The following is a 6,000-nucleotide window of genomic DNA, read 5'->3' as shown; positions in this document are numbered from 1 at the left end:
ATTTTAAAGATCCGTGATTGTGAAAGAAAACAGTGAAACTGTAGTATGAAACAGCTGTTCAGTATGTGATGGATTTTACATCATCTAGTGTGGTAGAAATGAAGGTTTTTAAAGAGATTATTACCAATTTAATATACTATCATGTATGTGTTTTCTACCATTGTAATTTGCTATTTCTTTCTAGATCAATATTTACCAAGCTTACCAGCTACCCCAGAAAAAATATCCCTTTTCAACCACATCCTAAGTCTGAATTTCAGGAGTGAGGTAGTTTTAGAAGTGACCACTAAGAGTTTGCAATTATAGTTTCTACCACCACTGCAGATGTGACAACTGTGAGTTAGTCAGTGGAACATCTCCATACATAACCACTGTTAGTAGTCATTTTCAAACCACCTCTTCTGAATCCCGGCTTTCAGAAGTGATTATCCTTTGCATATTGGAATTTCAAAGTATTTCTTTTCCATAACCCAGTGGCCCGTGCTTGATGCCACTAACCTACCCAGACAAGCAGAGTTTAATTTGCTTTCATGAGCAATTCAAACCTGCGATGCTGTAAGACTTACCTTTTATTTGGTGACCACTCTGGGACCACCAAGTGTTATTTTTAAAAATGTTAATGAAAATCTTTCAGTATTACATGGCACCCTTTGATGTTACAGAATGACTCCCTTTATACGAAGATTCATATTTTAAAATGAATGTTACATTTACAGTGGCCTCCAAATACCTTAATGGCCATAATAATCACTCATTTTACCTGGACAACCATATTAATAGCTGGAAATGCTTAAATTCAGTTACAGAACATAGGAAAGATTCTGTGAAAACAATCCCAGTGTCTGTCACACACAGTCTAGAAATAAAACAGTTGAAGAGATGTTGACAAGCAACAATTTGAAATAACCCACATTACTAGTTTTACTTCTAAATTGACAGGTTGTTTTTTTTGCCAGAGAGTAGTCTGCTGCCAACCCAAGCAGTCTCGTTATGGATATTATCTGTACAATTTGTCGCCATATTTCTCTTGACACAATGCAGACTGTACAAACTGAGTGAATAAATAGTCATGGTTTTTGATTTGGTTCCAGAAAATCTTTTTGGAACCAAACTAAATGAACCTAGAAGATTTTCTGCTTTTATGACCTTGGCCTGTGAACTCATTCCTCTGGGACACATCATTTCACCACACAACGTGAAAAGACAACAACTTACAAGTGTTGGCTTGTGTTTGTGTTTCTGATAGATTTCATCTGTGTCTTTGCATGGCACTTGATCACCTCAATTACTATCTGGTACAAAAGCCATCTTTTAAATAGTTTCTGAAAGAGAAAAAAAGGCAATCCTAACTGCTTGACACAGCAGGCTCCTCTCTGTAGTTTTTGATAATTTTACTAACAAAAATACTAGAGGCAGCATGGATCTGCGTATATCTTAATTGTTATGCAAAATGATTTTCTCATAGGAATCCAACAATATCAGAGAGTACCCTTTGGCTTTTCTCTGTATGGGTTGGCAATCTAGCCTGAGACCAACCTCATTTATTCTTTATCACACCTGACAGGTACAGATATACAGTAACTGCAACTACATTCTACAAGCCATGAATTGTTACACAATGCAACAACTTAAAATTGTAAAAAAATAAATAAATAATGTCTCCTACTGTTAAAAATGCTGTGTGGAAACACACCAAAAATAGTGTTGCCATGACAGCACATCACATCATGGAAAAGCTGATTTGCTTTGAGTGGGAATGCAAGGTTGTGGAAAAGATACACAAGCATCTCTTTTCATTAGGTTTTTTTTTTGCTCGAAGAACAAAAAACAACATGGCTGGGATTTAGGTTATACCCAAAGCACTCTATTCCTAGCTCTACCTCATGTCTGTTTATGGAAATGAGTTCAGTGAAGCTGTTTGATGACCGTTGAAAGCAGATGTATTGGTTTTCTACATTTCTTTGTCCATTTAAGGCTTTTTAATATAGTCATGAACATGTTTTTCTTATGATTATATTCTCTTTTCTCATTTCATGGGAAGCCTCGACTCGCCTTAACATGGTTGTCTATTATGACTCATAAGCTCAACTAACAACAACTAACGACACAATCTAAACACTATAAAAAATACTTTCAAACAACTGCTGTATATACAAACAGGTTTTTATGATTTCAGTATTCTGGTAATAAATAAATAAATAAATAAACACAATATCTGCAAATCAAGTATTGTATTTTTAAAAAAATGATAAATTAGGGTTAAATTTGTGAGTTTTTTAAAACAAACAAAACTAAACAAAAAAAAAAACTACCCTAATGATTAAAAATATATAATTATAAGTAAGAGCCTTACACAGATGTAATAAGACATTAACTACAGTCTAGCAGACCACCCATTAAGAAAAACTCAATTACAGTGTATGTGTTAAGTACAGATGCTTGGCTTTGTAGCTGCTGAACCATTTATCATGCGGGGCCATATGGTGTTTATTTGCATTTCTTTTATCTCCACTAGTATGTCTAATCTATTTGCACATCTCTGGTGTGGACAATGTTTCCTTTTGTTCTCTGAAAATAAGCAGAAGTGCGTTCTCTGTACACAACAATGTTTTACACACGGCTTTGAATATGTGAGTGGTGGATATTTTTACATGGTCAAAGCTAATACTTTTAGGCACATTTATGTAATGGAAAAGTTACTAATGGTGCACAGCAGGGTTAGCCATGGTAGTAACTGCAGACAAGACAGAATTAGTTAGACGTCTGTCTAGTGAGTGTATACATTCCACTATTCACTGGAGCAGGGCTCCCCAGTCACAGTCCTGGGAGGCCATTCCACTCCAGGTTTAACAGGTAAAATTATATAATGAACTACTTCAGGGTCTGGCTGGGGGTTTAATTGGTTAAACAATGTAGTACAGGGTTGGAACAAAGACTAGGAGTGGAAGGGCCAACTTCGGACACCCCTGCACGAGAGCATAAATATATGTCTTTCAGTGAAGACTGGCACTTGGAGCAGAGTATGCAGCAATCAATCAATCAATCAATCAATCAATCAATCAATCAATCAATATATATATATATATATATATATATATATATATATATAGCGCCTTTCATAGTGGACCACCATCACAAAGCGCTTTACAAGATAGTGAGGAACAATGCATGATACATTAAATACAGTGAAATACAGGGCATAGTACATTAAATAGAATGCTAGGATGTGAATTCTAAACATTGTGGATGTATGTGTCAAACCTGAAATAGCAGTTTAGACAACAGCTAATAGCAGATATCAGGCTTAAAGAGCATTGAAAGCAAGAGAGAACAAGTGGGTCTTGAGAGTTGATTTGAAGCGAGTGACTTCCAGAGAGAGAGTTAGTTCCAGAGAGTCAGGGCCATGCAGCTAAAAGGGAGCTCTCCGAGTGTGGTGCACTTTTGCTTTGTTATAACAAGCTGGCCTGAGTCAGTGGACCTCAGCTTGCGTGCAGGAGAATTTTGAAGGTAATCCTGAGGGGTGAAGTGATCATGTTTTTTACATCTGGTAAGGATCCTAGCAGCGGCATTCTGAACCAGCTGCAATCGGTTTATGGCGCATGATGGAAGACCGCCGCAGAGAGAGTTACAGTAGTCGGGTTGAGAGGAGATGAATGCATGACAGAGTATCTCTGCATCCGAGAGGGAAATGTAGGGACGGACCTTTGAGATGTTTCGGAGGTGGTAGAAGGAGGATTTGACTACAGAGGAGATGAGATACATGTGACTTTCTTTCGAAAAAAGTACAATAAATGATTGTAGAGTGTTTGAGTGCGTGAGCTGGTTCAATGTTGAGCCATGAAGGACAAACGTTTTTTAGGTTGCAGTCTTCCAGTTTTCTACAGAAAAGTATCAAAATGGCCATTATAATTTCCAACAGTTGGTATTGTTTACTTCGAGACCAATGTATTTTGTATGTAATCTGGTTTCTTTCTTTCTTTCTTTCTTTCTTTCTTTATTCACATGATAGATAACAACTGAATAAGAGGGAAGGTGAGTGTGTTTATTCTGGAAACATGCCAAATCAAGATCATACAATCATAAAACCACGTCAAAGCTTTTTAATTAGATTTATATCGAATACATTGAAGCGCACTACCATTACATTAGCCCATGCACGCAAGTTTACTTTAGATTTGGACTATACAGGACCAAACTTCATGGTAAATCTAGGGTATTGTCACAGCACCATTCATTTTTTCTGGACAGTTCCACTCTCACATCATGCACAGAACAGGGGAGAAAGGCAGTCAAAAAGTGGAAAATAAATCGGATTCAAACCTGTGCCACGCCATTTCTTTTTTTTTTAAATGCCGAGGCTGGAGAATATTTGTGTAATGTTTTAAATCTGGAAAATCCTACAGTCTGGAACTACATGATTAAACCATCCCAAAACTGGAGACAAAATTAGTGCACCAGACGCTGACTTACCAGCCTGGGTTTTTTAATGGTACAATGTGGTTTGTTACGTGCATCTGGTTTTATAGTTGCTTATATCCAAGACCTTTGTCTGCTGCCAGACCACTGGTGAGCCTCCTAGTTTATTGCTAAAGCAGTAGCAGTGTATAGCTATGGCCAAAGGTTTTGCATCACCCTCTGGAATTAACTGTACTGTATATTATATAATCAGCAAATGTACATTTGTATGTGTACAATTAGGGCCTGTTGGACTGTTTACTATTGGTTAATGTCTATCAAATTCCTATTTTAATGGGTCTTCATTTTACAGGATGCATTTAGACATTATTTAGAAAACTGGACCTTACTGGCTTTACTTGCAATAAATAACTGTATCTGTACTTAGAAGTCAGTAAAAAATGACAAAAGTTCATGTAAACAAGAGATTTCATAGGAGGATTTGTATTTTTGGCTTTGTCAGTTTCAAGAGAGCCTCAAACCAAGCTCCGTTTTAATCAAGATACATGAAATGGTCAGTAAATGCAGAGAGAATAACCCCCGGAGTCTCCCAGCTGGTCGGCTTGAGGTGCAAACATTAAGATACTTCATATTATATTCAAAATGCAATGCCATTTCCAGTGCTATTGAAGATATATACATGATATTTGGAAGGGAATACACACATTGTGGACTAACTGATATGCATGATGAGGATAATGGTTGAGTCCTGACTGACTCAAGACTACTGAACAACCGTTTGCAGGGTTTCTCAGACAGGTGCAGAGCGAGTCCTTGTAAGGCTGCAAAGCACAATGAAGCATTTTACACAGGTTTTTGTTTTACATGTACCGGTACAGGTAACATGCATACTTTCTCTAATATATTATTATTATTATTATTATTATTATTATTATTATTAGTCATTGTCTGCTTTATAACAAGCCTGCGGTAAAATAAATGTATACAACATTAACACAATAAAAAGGGTGTATCCAGACAATGTGCATGACTATTCGCAATATATATATATATATATATATATATATATATATATATATATATATATATATATATATATATATCACCTGTTTTATGTTAACCAGCTTTGTTTCAAATGCATTCACAGATGCTACTGTGGCAGGAGTCAAGACTTGCTTATGGTTCCTAGTCTAGTTAGACCATGCCTTTTCACAAATGAACAGGGTAGTTATCATCAAAACAAAACTAGCAGTCTTTTTTTCATAACATTTAAATTTAATTGGAAAAATGATCGATAAGGTGACTCGCCAGGTAAAGGAACGACAGCGTAGTGTGCAGAGATAGTTATGCACAGGGTTGTGTCTAGAAAACGTGTATAAGGTAGAGCAGAAACTCTCTCAAAGAAACATTCACAGCATCATAAAAGAGCATTCTATCTGGAATCGTTACTGTGGGGTGTACCAAAGATTTTATTTTTCATTTAACACATTCAACAAAATCCTTGGAAACAAAGCAGAATATCAACAGGAATTGAAATGCATATTTATATATTTAGCCCATGGCTCCAGTACTGTGGGTGAAACT

The sequence above is a fragment of the Acipenser ruthenus genome, chromosome 15, assembly GCF_902713425.1.
Source record: "Acipenser ruthenus chromosome 15, fAciRut3.2 maternal haplotype, whole genome shotgun sequence".
NCBI lineage: Eukaryota > Metazoa > Chordata > Actinopteri > Acipenseriformes > Acipenseridae > Acipenser > Acipenser ruthenus.
Note: the sequence above shows the minus strand (reverse complement) of the source record.